Source organism: Phaenicophaeus curvirostris, chromosome 10, assembly GCF_032191515.1.
Source record: "Phaenicophaeus curvirostris isolate KB17595 chromosome 10, BPBGC_Pcur_1.0, whole genome shotgun sequence".
NCBI lineage: Eukaryota > Metazoa > Chordata > Aves > Cuculiformes > Cuculidae > Phaenicophaeus > Phaenicophaeus curvirostris.
The window spans coordinates 5,259,376-5,277,392 of record NC_091401.1 but is presented as its reverse complement, the minus strand read 5'-3'; the positions used below and the strand labels follow the sequence as shown (position 1 = coordinate 5,277,392).

At 46.5% G+C, this 18,017-nt stretch overlaps 1 protein-coding gene across 4 annotated transcripts in view; it reads right to left on the bottom strand.

The window, feature by feature from the left end:
- Positions 1-18,017, bottom strand: part of LPP (LIM domain containing preferred translocation partner in lipoma) — a 741,798-nt gene that overhangs the window by 305,710 nt on the left and 418,071 nt on the right. For 2 of the 4 annotated variants that reach the window (XM_069864453.1, XM_069864455.1), the window contains 3 exons: positions 15,983-16,088; positions 15,362-15,411; positions 413-556 (listed from right to left, as the gene is read on the bottom strand). The gene's annotated coding sequence lies outside the window, so the exon portion shown is untranslated. Of the gene's footprint in view, positions 1-412; positions 557-9,193; positions 10,279-15,361; positions 15,412-15,982; positions 16,089-18,017 lie in introns of those variants that run through there. The other 2 variants (XM_069864454.1, XR_011338062.1) reach the window with 2 other exon arrangements.

The following is an 18,017-nucleotide window of genomic DNA, read 5'->3' as shown; positions in this document are numbered from 1 at the left end:
AGATGTTCCTGGAACAGGGAGTTATTTTTAAATCTCTCAATGTGGCACAAAACTTTATCAGCCAAAATACCAGCCACCATAGCGTTTATATATAGCCTTGCACATACCCTATATAGATGGGAACATAGACAGATACGTGGTATCTAGCAGCATTACAAACAGGCATTCTTCTGCTGGTCTTGAAGCACTTGAGAAGAAACTTCCCTGCCAGCAGCTTTGCCCACGTCATCCTGCCCTGTTCACCTCCCCATCGGCTCCTGCTCCTCAAGTGTGCTAAGTACTGGGTCTCAGTTCTCAAGGACCATCAAAAGTCTGTCCCCTTCACCTCCCCATGTGTTTCCTCTGCTACAAGGCGCAGCAGTGACAATGATTGTGGCTCCCCACACCTCTAAATACCCCTCTGTATACACACCTGCTGAACCACAACCCGTGGGCCCCTCAATTTCCTCCCTCCTTGATGAGATAGGTCCCAAGAAGGGATGAGATGATCTTCAAGGCAGTCCAATTCACTCAGGAGACGCCTCCCTCCAACACATGCAAACTCTACGTATGGTTCCTATTAGGGGGAGGAACAAAGAACAGAAAAGGACTTGCAAACTCAATACTAGTAACAGCTCCCCGTGGAGCACCTGTAATCACCCCCCAGGATCTCTACCAGCACCCAAGTTATTGCGAGGGGGGATTAAAAAAAAAAAGGGGGCTTAAGAGAGCGCAGCACATATTCTCACAAGCATCAAACATGCATCAGCATTTCAAACAGAGTGCCGCAGCCTTTAGATCCAGGTTGATGTTTAAGCTCTTGATACAGTTATCTGTCTAATAATAACCCCAGAGAGCACTCCTTGCTCAGCTGCATGCCAGACCACATGCAGCCTCTCTGCTCCCTGTCCCCACCCCCCCCCCTTTTTTTTTTATTTAAAACTATCAGAAATGGAGCTGTTGACTCCAAGAAATTCAGCCTCTTCCGTCAAACAGAGTGGCTGAGACTTCTTTTTTTTTTTTTGAGAAAAGGAGCGGAGGTGAAGGGGAAAACTTGTATATTTTGCCTTCACGTGTGCTTTATTTTCTCCTAGGGCAGGAAACAGTGAGAAAGGATCTGACCAAGTTGCCATCAGCTGCATTGGAAATGATTTTATCAGCTCCACCTGCTTAACATGGGTATTATTCCAGACTGCAAGGACAATGATTTGGAGACAAATCAGCAGTGACGGGTGTGTTCCTGAGGGACAAATGCAACACTTGTGCATGACACAAGCAATCCACAATAGCGGGACAATCTCAAGGTTAGGAGGAGGAAGGAAAGCAGGGAGGCAGGGCTGAACATCTCTGTGTGTTTGTTTGGGGAAAAGGATATATTATAGGGAGACTGCAGGTTGTTCAAACATTTCAGAGTTCGCTGCACGTTAATTCCAGCACTCAGGAGCAACAAAATAACAGCACTGAGAGACCCAGCAACCACTGCTCAGGGAGGTACATCATGTCCATATCAGGCTTTCCTTTATATTCAGAGAACAACAGTTTGACAGAGCAGGCTGTGAAATACCATGCTCTGCTATTCATACCTGTTATGGATCCAGCCCCACGCACCACAAAGCTCAAGTACAGTGTAGCCCTGCTGAAGCAGGTCCTGCAGACTATTCCTTATAGCTCCTCTGCTGTGAAAGTGGTACCAAACTAACAAAGGTGCCTCCAATGAATATGTGGACGATGGTACAGGGATGAGCAACTGCTGCTGAAGCACCAGAAGCACTTAAACTACACTTTTAGAAGGAAAAAAGAAAACGGAAAAATCATACTGTTGCATGTTCCAGGACAAGCAGAAAGCCCCAGGTCACTGCTGTAGCTAACCAGGAAGGCAATGGCAGCACTCACTATGCTCTTTTACACTCAGCAAGGCTGTTCTAAGTGGCTGCTCCACTGTCACCACTCTGCACAGTGCTCTGAAACATCCTCATGCCTTTTTACTTTTTAAATAAAACTAACTACACACAAAGAGCATTGTGTCCACAGCAGGCTGCCCATACAACTTCCATACCACCAGTAAGTCCTTCTGAAGTTTTAGTAGGAAGGTCATGCCTGCAAAGATTTTGTCACTGCCTGTTCACGTACCTCACTCCCCAGCAGGAGAACTTCACGGGCTTTCACCAGAATAGCTGCTGAGAGAGACCAGCCTGATTACAGACAAAACATGTACAGCTCAAATGGAATAACTGCACCTTATGCCTCTGGCACTAGCATAAATAACATCTTGCTCTCTTGTTCAAAGTTCTGACAAAAGCCTGTGTGCTATACCTGCCCCTCTCAACTGTTCTATATGCTTAAGCACACCTACTTAAACATACATACCCATATACATACACAGTGATGCCAGGCATCAGACCTATGTGACCCAAATGGGTGAATTTTGGTATGAATTTACCACTTTTATCCTCATGCAATCAGGGAGGTGGAAGCAAGCTGGGAATGAAGGAAGGCATTGCCCTTTGCAAACACCAGACGAGCCTAACTGAAAATGCCAAGCCCAGCACCTTCAGAGATATTCCCCCATACACACCCTGCCAGCGCAGGCGGTTAGAGATGAAAAAGACCCACCAGGAAAGCTCTTTCCTAGGAGCTGATATTTCAGCTATTACAGAAGTTTCTGTTTAAACAGACATTAATTGCATACACTCAGGAATTTCTCTGTTTTACCACTTAAAAAGCACCCAAAGCCACTTTGAGGCTTTTCTTTTTTTTTCCTCTCCTGCCTTTATTTGCTCTGTAAACACATTTGTGTGAGCCCTGGATCCCGTAACACTCAGTTTCTGCAACACCAGCTTTGAAGCAGAGCAGCAGCTACCTGGACAGCTCACCAGGGACTGTCAAGCATCCTGGGTCCTGCCTCTGCCATCACATGTTGCAGAACTTCACATCACCCAACTCCTCACAAGACCTTCTCCCACCGCAGGATGAAGCAGGAGATGCTGTTCATGCCATTTGTACAACCAGATAACATTACCAGGAGTAAGTTAAGTGCCACTCAGCCACTTCCCTTGCAGGCTGAATTTGACCCAGCAGAAACCTGTTAGTGGTGGGGTTTGTTTATTAAATCACCATTACAAATTTACTAGCAGATCAAGGCTTTGCTGAGGGCAGATGGAAAATACAACTGCAAATAACTGCAAATATTTGGCAGCCTTTTGAAGAGGCTATTGAGGTCCACCCAGTGATTCAGAGGCAGACAGCATTTGTCGTGCCAAGCAAGAGCCCTAGATGGGCATGACCTGATGGAAAGAGCCTGCAGGAGAACATCCTCCTGTGCATTGGCACAATTATGGTTAGCTGCTACAGTAGGGCTGTCCCCATAAAGGTGCCCCCTGAAGATCCCATGAAGGAGAACACGACAAAGGGAAAAGGGAAAATTGTATCATTTCTTGCCCTTGCCATATATGTGCATACACGTGCATACAACTGAATGTTCATATACATTTGTGTAGCTTTGGACAAGTCCCTTACCCTCCCTCCCTTACTGGTCAGTAAATGGGGCATTAAATCACTGCTCTAAACTGACTTTAAAATCCAGGGACTGTGCAAACATCTGCAGGCAAGAGAAAGCCCAGCATCTCCATCTCAATTCCACCACTGCAAACAGGAAGGAACTTCAGCAAGGACACATCACTGAATCGGCTCATCAGCCCAAGGCAACAATCAGTAGCACCAGCCTAAAGGGCTTGCTGGCAGATATCCCACAATACTTTCTATTATGTTGCTTTATATTGCCTTATGCCTTGCACATCCATTGGCTTCCCCCCCAAAAAGGAAGACAAGGTGTGACTCTCATCAAACAGGTGTGCTCCATGCCTCAAGTGATGCAAAATTCCCTGAGAGCAGCCAGGAACCTCTTTCCCCTCTAAATGCAGGTCACCTCCACCATGCTCAGCCTCAGCCCACCCAGAAAGCAAGGTATGAACCACAACTCAGACGCCCTTTTGCTGCACTAGGTATGCCACCAACCTACCTGCACCAAGAGACACCACTACTACGCCCAGCAAAGCACCCTCTGCAGCATCTCACAGAAGGCAGGGTGGGAGAGGGGAGTCATTTTTGGCAATGAAAATGTAATGGAAAATTTTGTATTGATCTATTGCAAATGAGTAATTTTTGGAGTGACTCTTGCTTCCCCACACCCAAATTATGGACTGCAAGAGTTGAGCTGAGATAATGGGCAATTTCAGATGTTCTAAACTGGGGTTTTTCTCATGCCAGAACACTGTGCAATGACTGAGTTGTAGAGGAGAATCCCTTCACGTTCCCAAGCCTTTTACCCGCTAACTAATGGGTTATTAGGAAAGGACTAGAAGGATGGGGACTACTTTGGAGAGGAAATGAAGAACAAGAAGGAAGATCTGGAAAGCATAACCAGTGAAAGGAGATCCAAAAAAATAGATGAGGATCACACATGAGCCCCAAAAAGACAAGCAAGCTGCAGAGGAATGAAACTGGGGAAGGAAAAGGTCTAGGAGAAGCTACTACTACTGCTCCAGAACTCTCTGTGGACTCTCTAGCCTACAGACACTTGTCTGTGTATAAATGCCAAACAGCAAGGATGATCACTTCCAAGAAGAAAGAAAAAAAAAATCAGGAAAAGATAAATAAGGCTGGGAACAGTAAATTATTCCTTGACTCCTTCAATCCTTAAGGATGAAATAAAACCCTAAGGAAGCTGTGGAAGTTCCATGGTCTTTTAAGGGAACCAAAAGCTGCATACAAGGGAACCAGACAACCAGTGAGTTTTCCCAGCTCAGTTCCATGGAAGTTAGTGCACAAGGACCTTCGTGCAAAGATTACAGTTCTTTACTAGGGAGTGCGTATGGCACAACATAAACCACTGATCTGACCCACATTCCATCAAATGCCACTGAAGCACAGGGCTGCTGTCCTCAAAAACCCACCTGCACCACATACATCAATATTAAACATATATATACACACAAGCCAATCTCCGATTTGCTGTCTCAGCCTCTGGGGGACTAACTTCAATGACATTAAGCAGAAGGTGGCAAGTCATTTAGACACTTGCATATTAAGGTTTGGCAATGGTGCACACAAGGGATTGCACGGCATGTAACCATGCAGCACTCCACTAATCACATTGAGCGTTCAAGCCAGCCAAGACATCTTCCAGCTCTGGATTTCAACCAGGACCAATGCTCTCCATGCAAAGAAGAAACTGGTACTTCATACTCTGGCAGATGACTAATCCCAGTACCTGAGTTACAGCATAGCTTTTTACACATGATGAAGAGATGTTAAAGTCATCTTAACTGTCGCCTGCAGCATCCCACAGCACCCCCTCCCACAGCTGACTTGCTGCCCTTCTTTTCCTCCTACTTCTTTTCTCAGTTCCTACCCTCCCCTTCAATCTTTACTTTCAGGTCTTCTCACCTCCTTCCACATTCATGCACCCTCCTCTGTCTATCCACTCCTCCTGCACCTTAAAACCCCTTCTTATCACCCAGGACTCCCACCTCAGAAGTTCTTTTCTTCTAGGAATTTGATTTATCCGGATTCCAATCTCCAGCAATCACCCACATCCTCCCTCCCCTTGGCCATCAAGTGTATATTTATGTGCCTGGGATTGCAGACTCTTCAGGACAAGGACTGTCATCTTCTCCACTTTAAAGCACAGTGTAAGTTTACGGGGTAGTTAAATTATAAATAAGCAATCTCAGCATTTCAGGGTAGCTCAGCGTGGGCTCCCTCCACTGAGCTCCCTTGGAGTTTGCCTTCCCTCTGCCGCAAACTAACCTGCCCATAAGACTTTTTCTTCCTTATCTCTCAGCTGGAAGGCTATCACTTAAAACTTATCAGCATTCTTCAAAAAATAGTTAAGAAAGGGAGGTAGGTAAACTAAGGGCCTTTACCAGCTCCACTCACCCATAAGCTCAAACCCTAATACATATAGGTGCTTGTGGGAGCATCACGAGAGGAGAATACGACTAGAAATAACTCAAGGAGATTATTTCAAACCCCACGTGACACACTTCTATTCAGTTTTCAGTAGGTTTCTGAAAAAGCAGACGCATGCAGCTGTTTGCTGGGGTACATCTACCAAGTCTACATTGACCACCACCAGGAGAGAGTCTCTTCCTTTGGCAGGAAGTTGGATAAGAGGCAAGTGGTCTTTTGAAATGGAAAACTGGGGTAAGGAAAAAAAATTTATGAAGAAAAGATTACCCTCAACACATGGGGCATTCAATAGGTAACTAAGAGGCAGCTCATGCTCCAAGGAAAAATAAAGCTGTGAAGGCAAAAATTTACCTTTATGTCAGCGCTGAGCTGATGCAACAAACTTAGTGCCTTTTTGGTAAAAATGCCCATGCATGATGGGACATTTACATCATAGAGAGAGTAGCACTTCTGGGGAATCAATGTAATAAAATACTGATTAAACAAGGAGTGGGAGGGGGAGGGAAAGAGCAAACATACTTGCTGGACAGTTCACAGAATTAACACTATCAGCTGGTTCCTTACCTCATGAGAACCTGAGTTGTCTGGGGTTTCCTAACACCCCAAGTTGCAGCTCTGCCTCCCTGTGCTCCACCTTGACTTAAGCCCCTGCCTCCCCCTACTCACCAGCCCCTCACACACACTACAACATAGTCTTATTCACTTCGAAACACCAAAACACCCATCTCTGGTGCCCTCCTAGCTTTGAGAAATTCTTTGCTGGGAGCATGCTCAAAAGCCACGTCCTTCTCCGTCCCTACAGCCTCTACAAGATTATCTGATGTACATCTCAGCAGAGAATTAGCTGATAACTAACAAAGCACTGTGGGTAGCACGTGCATCAGGAAGTATAAGCGATAACACCATTACGCTATGAGAAGCCTTATTCAGACCCTTAGGAAAAGCTATGATTTTTGTCACTGGTTCCATCAGAACTCACTAGCTAGCTTCAGACTACATAGCAAACAGGAATGCCTTCATCAGAATAATCTGAATGGAGCATTCAAACCGCCACGCAGTTAAAGGAGATGGTCACCGAGTTGGCAACGAGACACGCACAATGAAAATTAAGAACAAAAGTCGAGGACAAAGCAACCACCTAGAAAACAACAGGAGATCACATAAGCACAAATCAAACCAACAAGCACCCCTTCCTCCATGCTGAATGTACTTCTCTGTGTAGCAACATTTCACAAGACAGAGACTGACGAGCTGGTGCTTAAAGCTGCCCTTGGAGATTTGCCCAGAAGTTTTTACATTGCTCAGCACCCTGTGCATAAAAGGGCAGCAGTGGTGATGCTCCTGATGAACTCCTGCTGGCCAAACTGTCTGGCAGGTATAGCTAAAAAAGCCATTTTTGGAAAATACTGCCTTTTTATAGCTTATCTTAGTGAAGACAGCTGCCTCACATCTCTAGAAATAGCAGGATTTAACAACCATGTTTGCAGGGACAGATTTTAAAGGTTCCATCTTCTAAGAAACAACCTACACATCCAGAAACAGAAGGCCAGATTTGTTTTGATACTGGAACCCCCTTCCATATGCTAAGTGTGCCCACGGATTTGCAAAAACTCTGCTCTGAAAATGGGATGTTCATTCAGCAACAGGCAACTAGTAACTTGCATTGGCCTTCCTATAGTCACTTCCCAGCTCAATCGGTGGCAAAACAGCACACGATTAGGCTGATATTGCCTTTTGCTGAAAAACGCTGGCATTTTATAAGTAAAATAAAGGTGGAGGAGAGCATTAAACATTGGAAAAACAAGACTAATAAGTTAAGTAAAAATAACCCGCAGCTACAGCTGATCAGCACCTCTCTGTTTTTCCTTTTCAGAAGAAGCAAGCCAGAATCAGATCCCAAACCGTTGTTATGATTCGTTCAAGATGATAAAGAAGGAGCCACGGGCTGCATCCGCGGGCTGCTCCATAGCTGCAAACCCCAACCCTGGGAGCACAGAAGAGCCTCTTCAGCCCCGCCCCACCCCACCCCCAATTGTGTTTGTGAGTGCAATGGGAACAAGTGTTATTTTCCCACCTTTAGCAATAACACATTTTCTACATAAAAAGCATCAAATGCCCATGAATTTAACACTAGAAGAGCTGATACTATGGATGTAAACAGTTCTTCTAGTGTAATAGTACCCTGCAAAATTTCCATGGTACAACCTTTTACTAGCAACAGTTGGACCAGATGCCTACAGCATCTTATCTTCCTCATTATGAGATTTTTTTTTTTTTAAACTGAATGAAGGGGTACTAAAGACAACGACCTGCTGTGAAATGACCGAAATTCCCATGCAAACAATCCATTAGCTGTGTTCAAATGCAATTTAAATTACTAGTTGTTAAAGTGCTCCTCAATTTCATGGTAAGTTTCCAAGGAAAATTACATGCTATGTACCATTTAATTGATTGTTTTCTACTTCTTAACATCCATTTATTCCCTCCTCCTGTCTTTTCCTTAATTTCAAGGGATGACAATGACTTTTAGGGAGGAAGGGGGAAACAGCTAACAGAGTTGAAGATGGATGTACCTGAAAAACAAGGATGTAGGAGGGAAGTGGCAGCTTCACTGGAACTCATCCCTGTGATATTTTCATAGTAGGGGTGTGAGACAGCACAGCACAAGGACTCCTTTCCTCCCCACTACAGGCAACCAGGCTTTCGAAACCTGATGTTTCTTTAAAACGTAGTCGCCTCTCCCATGTCAAGCAATAAGCAACTAGGGAGCGTTAGACACAGTTAACTACTAGAAGACGGTGGTAAAGCAACAAGAGCAACTTGTTTCCTCCCCCTGGGCACGTTAGTCCTTGAACCGACAAGCTTACTAGAGGCAAACAAGTTTTTCTCATTTGGGAGATCTCATCCCAAATGCAAATAACTAGTTCACAGGAGCACATTCCCCACACACACAGTTGACTGAAGAATTAGGCTGCAAGCGAGATCTCCTGCTGCTTGCAACAGCTGTTACACAAGAATGTATATCATAAAGCTAATAATAACAGACATTTCTTAAAAGGCTGCATTCTGCTCAGATCCTAGGAAGGAACAGCAGTACGATTAGGTAAGGTGAGATCTGGAAATTCCTAAAGTAAGGATATGTGTTGCGATCATGTCACACACCAGCAACATTTATCAACTTCATGAAATACTCAAGATTACTCCATTTACCTTTAAGCAACAAATGCAGAAATATTCCATGCTCAGAAAAGTATGACTTTATTAGAGTAAGTAATAAACATAAGTTTCACAGTACTGCTTGAATAAGGCTGTGAAGTGCCCGCCTGTCTGTGGGAGCTGAACATGGATTGTCACATGGAATCCAGAGATTTTCACTTTTCCCATATCTGACATACAATGTCCTCAGTTTCTACACCTGCACACCAGGTTAATACGGCTTTCCTCAGGCTGCAGGCATGAGTCAGCATTTAAGGGCTCTGAAGCCTTCACCTACTGAAACAGATGTGTAGAGCCAGCTAGGCTCACAACCTTGCCTCACCTTCATCCCTTCCATGCCCTCATGTGCCAGCCCCACACTATCTGGGGTGGTTTCTCTTACCTGCTGTGGGGCATGTAGACCCAGCCTTTAGTGCACACTAAATCCCCTCAGAGCACCTGATCCACATAGTGACAGTGTCACCACATCACCATGTCCTCTACGGTGCCTGCCCTGGATCGATCCGTACAACAGCTGGGATGAAGGATGGGCTGCAAATCAATCCTCCTTACATGGGAGCTAAAGTAAATCCGCTATGTTTAATACGTTGTAAGAAGCGACTGAGAGGAGCTTAAGGCAGGCAGGCACGGAGCTCTCTGAGCACACTCAAGGTCCAGCGCCATGGAAAGCTTCACAGACTTGAGTGCTTACAGGGTGCCAGGCTGCAGGAGGAAAAAAAAACCTTTAAACAGTTGTATTAATTTACAGGTCAGCCCTTAATGACTTTGTTCCTGGAGCAGAAGAAAATCCACTGTGGATCCTGGTTAGCATCAGTGATCACTGGATATGCCCAGGTCCTTGAGAAATACCACATGGAAAGCCCTGGCCGCCTGGGTTCTCCATGCTTCAGAGTTCCCACAGCACCCAGCTCCAGGGAGGACAGGTTGTACATGGGGAGCTCATCCTTCACAGTCCATCTGGCTCTCAAGTCACGTACTCATAGCGATGAGATGTTGAACAGAGGAGGATAGGCACACGAAGATTAACAGCCTCAACGCACTTCCCCAAGTGTGCTAGACTAGGTTATGGCACCCAGGCACAGCTCTTCCTTGTCTTCCAACAAGCAGCCTGTCCTGGCAAGCAGGAAAGTGGGGAACAGAGCACCATCATTTCTGGTCCTGCTGTGCTATCCCTGAAACATCAAGCTTGGCCACAAGCAGCTCGCGAAGCCTGAACATGCCACATCCAAGTGTCACCAAAAGCAGGGTTTGTCCAGGGCATGACCAAGCAGGGAAGGCACGGTGCAGGGAGGAGGCATCACCCATCACGGGGCCATGTATGCACACACAAAGGCAAAGAGCAGTGTACAAGGAGCAACACAGACTGCTGGTGCGCTGCCTTCCATTGCTCGGCACCACCACGCATGACAGTTGGTTCCTTGGCGAGTGGCTGGGCTGAGGCTTCAGGTGCTACAACAGCTCCATACGCCTCCTCGGTGCCTTGTTTTCCAATCCATCACCTACAACATCTGTTCAGGCTGTACCCTCTTTAGGACAGTAATTCTTTGCTTTGCACTGGTACCAAGCACAGCCCAGCAGGGCCCTGACCCCAAAAGTTGCAGTAATCTAAGTAGCTTGTTGAAACAACAAGGATTAAAATGTAACTGAGGTCTGCCAATTCCCAACACGTCCCACCCGCAAGAATAGGCTCCAGCAGTCCCTTCATCACCTTTTGGGGCTGAGTCGTCTTCAGCTCACATCCTATCCTTGACAAACTAAGCCAAGTATCCTTCTCCACCCAGAACAATGAAGCCAGTTTTGCACCTCAGAAACTGCTGCAAATCCACATCTCTGGAAAAACCAAGCCTCACACTGAGTATTAATCCCTGTTAGAAAGGGCAAAAGAAAACCAACAGGGTACTTAACTTTCTAAAAAAGGTCTTAAATTTAAAACAAGGCGAGTATGGTAACTACAAGTTTAAATCACCCTAAAAATACCAGTTAGCAGAGAAGATACAAGCATCACTAACTAGCAGTAGGAACTATAAAGGATTTTTTTTACCAATATTCCTTCCCAAGTAAAAGGGCCAAGCACAGTACTCTCTGTCTGACTGCTGCTATGCAACCCCCGGAGCAGTGTTAAAAGCTCTCTGTATGTTACATGCTCCAAATCACAGGAGGAATGCAGGACGGTGGATCTCCACTCCAGACTTCCCAGCATGGTTTTAGCTGCCATGAATAAAACAGGAAGCAGAACATCTTCCAGGTTCCCCCACATCCCTGACTGTCTGGATGAACTGCAGTTTCCTTTCAGGAAAGAGAAAGGGGGAGGGCGGGGGAAGAAGAGAAGCAGCTAGCTGCAATATCAGACAGATTAAAAACTTCACACTCAGGAAAAAAAAAAGAATAACAGGAAAAAAACAGACACGTTGAACCTTCATCCAGTTACAGCAGTTAAACTTCTTCACATCCCCAACAGAGTTAAACATTAACATTTGAAAGAAATATACCTACATGCTATGCAGCCTCTTGGGCAAATACTTTTGCTTAGGAGACAGAAATCGTACTTAAACTGTCTTTTTCTTGTTGACCACATGCATATATACTCATTTAACTCTACAGGGTTCTACTGTCAGTGAAATTAAAAGGGAAAGCATGAATGAAGCGGAGCTGACTTAAATTGTCCTTATTCCTAGGCCCAAAGAAACATTTTGCTTTTGAGATCAATCCACATAGCCACCTTTCCCTACAACAGAAGGCTTCATTGAGTCCCTTGCTGCTAACTAGCAACCCACATGCCTGCCTCCACCAGCAATGCACACACTTTGATGCAATCCATCTGACTAAACAAAACGGAACAAAAAAAAATCCTAAGTTGCTTGCTAAAGTGGCAATAATACACTTACCAGCATCCAGGCAAGCTCCTGCGCTAACACTCTTCCCTCTCGAGCAGATCAAATTTGGAACAAGTTCCAGGAAAAAGAGAACACTGAAAACTGACCACAACAGGCTTCCAAAACAAGAAAGGAGGGAGAAAAAAAAAAAAACTTACTACAGGAATTCAAATCCTGCTTCCACCAGACCCTGAGTCACCTCCCCTCCCTTGCAATAGATCAGAGCAATGGGTAAACATTTCCAAATATGGAGATCAAAACTCCAAAGGATGTCAAAAAAAAGAAAATCACCCTTCTCTCCCTGGCTTTGGCACAGGGATGACTTGCCCCTGAGCTGAGCACATCACTGTCACTGACCCCCACACAGCCAGGACACGGGGCCACACATCACCATCTCGACCTGTGCTTTGGCAGCTCTTGGCTTGGTGGCTAACACTGCATCTCTGTCCCCTCCCTGGGATGCACAGGGAGATGCCACAGGGCAGCTCCAGGAGCCATCACCTCTCACCCCCCAGAGCAAACCTCCTTCTCATCCCTCAACTCATCAGCAGAAAACCTGCTAGAAATATTTTTTTGAGTGCTCCTTGAAGGCAAACAGGTAAATTGAGGCTGTGTTGACTGCGACACTAGCTCAGCACCAGAAGAGGTAAGGCTCAGCAATCAGTCACGCACAGGCTGCTCACCTGGGCCAGGGAAAGATTCCCTGGCCAGCTCATCTAGCTGGTGCTTTGCAAAAAACATGTGTAAACACAGCTCTGTGGAAAGGAACACACTTCTAGGACAAGGTAAGATGTTCCCTCAGGGAGAAGGAGCTCCAGGATGGCAGCACCCCTCAGACCCTGTTGAGACATACAACACAGCGTCCCACGGCAGGCAGGAACAGGGGAGTGCCCAGCCTCCCCATCCTGGACAGAGACTTGAGGGCCAATGCTCAATCCTACACACCAAATTTAGGAGGCAGAACAGCTATACTTAAAGGGCACAACTGTCCCTGCAGAGCCTGTCTGCACACAGAAGCAATATACCCAACGCGGCTGCTCCCACAGGCATCGCTCCTCATCTGCAGCCAACCTGCAGACAGCAGGGAGGTGACTACTCCTGCCAGCACAAGAGGAGAGCCTCCTGGTAGCTGCAGCCAGTGGCTCCAGCACCGGGCAGCCTCTGTGGAATGTGCAAATCGGGACATTTTCAAGGGGAACAGGCTGCCGAGGCAACCCAACCAGCTCAGAGTGACTCCCCAGCACCACCCACAAGACGCTATTGAATTTATAGGGAAGGAATTCCAGAGCTGACTCTGCCCATGTATGGCCAAAACAAACTGTAAAAAAGAAACATTATAGTACATCTGGCTTTCGCTGGTACTGAAGTGCAGGCTTTGGGAGGAATGAAATCCTGCAGTGACAGAGGCTGAACAATTACCTTCAGTAACTAAGCAGAGGTCAGTTTAGCACCCAATTTCACAAGTGACAGAAAGCATGTAGAACTTTATTTGAGGAGAAAACAAAGCCTTCCACCTTTTAGAATAAGAACCACACTTAATTTAGTGATCTGACACAACCACTGCAAAAAATAAACCTTGCCTGGCAGTACCAGCATGTTCATTACACTGGTAGTTAGAAAGGCACCTTTAAAAAGCCAGCAGATCAAGTGGCACTAAGTGGTACATCAGGACAACGTCAATGCAATGCAGGCTGGGATTAGCTCTCAGTGGGCTGTCGATTAATAATTTTTTTAAAAACCCACTAAACCCCTGACCAGAGTCACGTGTCCCAGTTGGCAGGCAGGCCACCAGGAGCCTTCTCCATAGTCAGAAGTAGCGTTACTCTGAACTATAGTCAGCATGGTAGAAGATGCTCAAACAAGTAGGTAAGAAGGGCCAGGCAGGGGCAGGTTTTACAAACTCTGACTCACTTTTCCAGCCCCCTACAGAAAACAATTCCCAAGGTATTGTTTTTTGCAAGGGCAAACAGCAGCATAAAGTAGGTAATAATATAAGTCAAGGAAAGGAACAAAAGCATAGACGGAGAACATCTGGAATAGCAGAAAACCCTGTCCCAGGCACGCACCAGCGCTTACTGCCCTGGGGTCCCACAGCACGAACAGATCAAGGTTCTCCTTAACAGTTAAATGCCACTACCTCGCCCGCCCTGCCAGCGGAGGTAATATTAGCTGTGTCAGCTTGAGAGGCAAAGGGCTTACTGAGCTAGAGAGGAATGCAGGCTGCAGTGGCACACACGCAGCAGGGACAGGGAAAGAAAACCCAGGGGAACACAGGCTGTTCATGCTGCCTTTGCAAAGGGGTCAGGCAGGGTATGTTTTATGGCTCCTGGGGCTGAAACCTAGGACTAGCAGCTTTGTGACCTTAGACAGACTCCTGTGCAACAAATAACTATAGCTGTTAGAGAGGCCAGGAGCTTAGGGGCCTCAGTATACAAGGACAAGCTGCTTTCTGGCTCCTGGCAGGCAGCCCAGCACTGCTTTTCAATAAGCACAAGTGGTACCCATCAGACCGGGAGCAAGGGTGCATCTCCTCCAAGCAGCATTTACTGATTGGCGACCCCCTGTGAGGCTATTCCCCCAGCTTCACGTTCCCAAGGGTTAGGATCTCCCCTCCATTTCCCAACGGAGATGGCATTATACTCTTTCCCTTGCTACTGTGTTCACTTTAAACAGCAGTACCTAAGGATGAGCTGAGGGCTCAGTGGCTCAGATTTAGAGCACCTTCCAGTCTAAATGACAACAAGGAAAGAAACCAGAGGGATGGACACATCCGTAGTCCAAACACAGCCTACACAGGAGCTCCTTGCTCCATGGCACCATGAGTCCCTCTCCTTGCCCCAGTCCTAACCATGGAAAGTAAAATCTTGGGGTCTGGGAACAAAATCCAACTCAAGCTTCCTGCACAACTGCATCGATTATTATCAATCTGCCACTGGGTCAGGCATTGCTGATTTCACTTAAATAACATTACATAAGCGTAATGATAGAGAATATTTAATTCATGAAAACGTCTTGAAGGGGCAGACAGCACAACTTGCATGGCACACAGAACACCGGGATTGCTGCAGGGAAACAGACCGCATAAAGCAGACAGTAAGAATGAGGGATGCTCATACACACATGCACAAATACGCACACACGCACCTCCTCCCTCAACATGCACAAGAGCAGACTTGGGACTTGCAAACTGAAGTCCTGTGCAGCCAAAAGTTAGCAAAAATGTTTGTGACAGCTCCAGTTTGCAGGCAAAGGCAAAAACCCGGTGCAGAGGAATAAATATAGAAAGAAGTCAGGCAGGCAAAGCAGGTGCTGGCTTGTAAAACCTTGGCCAGAAAGGCTCCCCAGGAGGTAGAATCTGGTAGTTTTGCAACAGCTCCATAGAAAGACAGAAGAGACAGAAAAGAAAAAAAGGAACATGAATGCATATGCATTCTTTTATCACCATATATAGTATATACAGACATTTGGTATATACACCCCCAAGCTCTCACATGTCATCTTCTAGTATACACTACATATGCACTGCGCATCTTTGTTTCCATGTGCCTAGATCTGTACAGCGCGCATGTGTATAGATATGTATATAGGTACATTCCTCATGCATGCGTTTGTCATTAATCCACGAATCACCCACCCGTGCCCGCTACCACACAACACAGTGCTTGACACAGCACATATAAAGCCTCAGCACCATAGTATGGGATAACTTCTGAGTACTCGCAGCTCACTGCTGAGGCCGTGCACACCGAAGCCCCTGGGTGCAACCATGACCAGGGAACCACCAGTTTGTCTTGTGTTTTCCACTGAACTCATCCCCCCCTTCACAGGCCATTACGAAAGGACTTATTTTTTTGCAGAGACCCATGAACAAGGTGGCATTGTCAGAAAAGCCACAGATCCTTTTGAGAAGTTGCTCCTCGCACCCATGAAATGTCTTTACGTACCAGTTCTTGTGCCGCACAGCTTTGCTGGTGGGATGAACTCAGAGTCGGGCTTCTGGAGACACGAAGGGCTCTGCTGGAGTCACGACTTTGGGTTTCTTTCCCAGCTCTGCAAAGAGAGAGAGAGATACCCATGTGATGCACACCGGATGGGCCTCCCAACAGCTCGTCTCAAAAACCTGCAGTTTAACCCACACAGCTTCTGGGAAACACAGCATTTTCCTCCCTAGCTTTCTCAGGCAGAAGCCTCCATACTCCTAGACTCTTTTGGCACCCCCTAAAAGCAAGCATCACCACTTCAAACGGGGCCAGTGATCAGCACCAGCTGTCAGCTGCCACAGCTAGGTCAACAACATGCACCTCCTTAAGCCACAGCTCCTTTACTGCTCTTAAACACCCTGAGAAGGGGGAGGCAAAGAGGGACTTCAAATAAGGCATAAGAGAACAGGGTGAATCCGTCACTCGTCTCCGTGAGATCAGTCACAGTGAGGGAGCTAGGAGGCATCACTTAATTCAGTTGGAAGCTCATGGGTTTTACCACTACTGCAAGCAGAGCTACACCACCATCCAGTTCGCTCTACCCTCCACCTCAACACTGTCTTTTCTCTGAGAAGCTCTGCCCAGTTCCCATCAGGGACTGCCTCACTCCTCCTGTAGCTGCAAAGCAGACAACTCTTGCTTGAAGTGACCACCTCGATGCCTTTTTTCACTTCTGCAGAAAACAAAGGTAGAGCAGAGGGGACATCCAGGCCACACAACGACAGTCTTGCACGTGGCATTGCCAGGACACACAGCAGGGTGTATTCCACAGAGATGGGCAGCATCTGAATCACATGCAGTCTTCCTGCCCCTACCAGCCCACTGCCAGCATCCTGTCCCAGCCACATCCTGGTCGCCCTGATGGCATAAACACAGGCTTGCCTTGTCATCACAGCTCAGCAGAAAAAGTTACTGCTACTTGTTGCTGTAATGATGGAAATGCTCAGTTCAGGATTAAGTTTGTTGCACCTGTGCTGCTCATGAAGGTGCATGTGAGCCCATAAGTCTACAACCAACACACAGCAAAATTCAGAAGAGCTGGTGGCTCACAGTCCAGGTCGCTCCTCCCTGTCACATAGCAAGATGGGTTTCTGGCCCTGCCAGCACCCCTTGACCCCCATACCACGCCTGAAACTACAGCACCCAAGAGAGCAACAGAGCTTTCACCTCTCCCAAGTAGTGGTAGATCTCCATTACACCAACAACACAAAAGCAGACCAAGGTCCATTCTGACCCAGACAGCACCTTCCCAGCACAGTCCAGATTCCCTGGGTGGCACTCACTCTTGATTACCCACAGGATTGAGCAGGCATAGAAGTCCCCGGGACCCTCAACATTTCCCTCAGGTGTGATGAGGACAAATTCAACTGGAGATCACAATAGTCTTTCCTTCTCACTGCAGGCTTGGGATGAAGATGAGTAACGGCAAGGTTTTATTGTTGGTGAACTCAGCCAAAGAGCAATTTCCCTACATCCATCAAGGAGGAGACAAGTACAAGCAAATATTATGGTTTTGCATGTTTACTTTTAATTTTAAAATGATGTAGAATTATACACCACTTGGGTCCTTCCCACAGGCTCCTGGCAAAACGCCCTTCGGTCTTATCTGCAAAGGCAGAAGACAACAACATTCCCCTCTGGTTCCAACACTGTTTCAATTCAACTTACAACAGTACCTCCAGGAGCTCCTGGTAAGACGATATTTCTCAGGAACCAACCTGTGATTAAAACATCTTGGCTCAGACTTGTCTTTCACCAGGTTTAACTCAGGAAATGTTTACAAGATCAGTTCTAGGTCTTGGCTAGTTCAACTGCATCTGCCTGTCTTTACTTCCCCATTCTGGCTGTCCCTGTCACCTTATGACACCTGGGCCAGTCTGTCAAACTCCTTCATTTGTGACCCCATTTCTTTAGCAGAAGGCTGCAAAAGTAGGTTTGGGTCTTTGAGCTCAAAACCACCCAGAAGACAGACGTAGAGGACTAACCCAAGATACCAGAA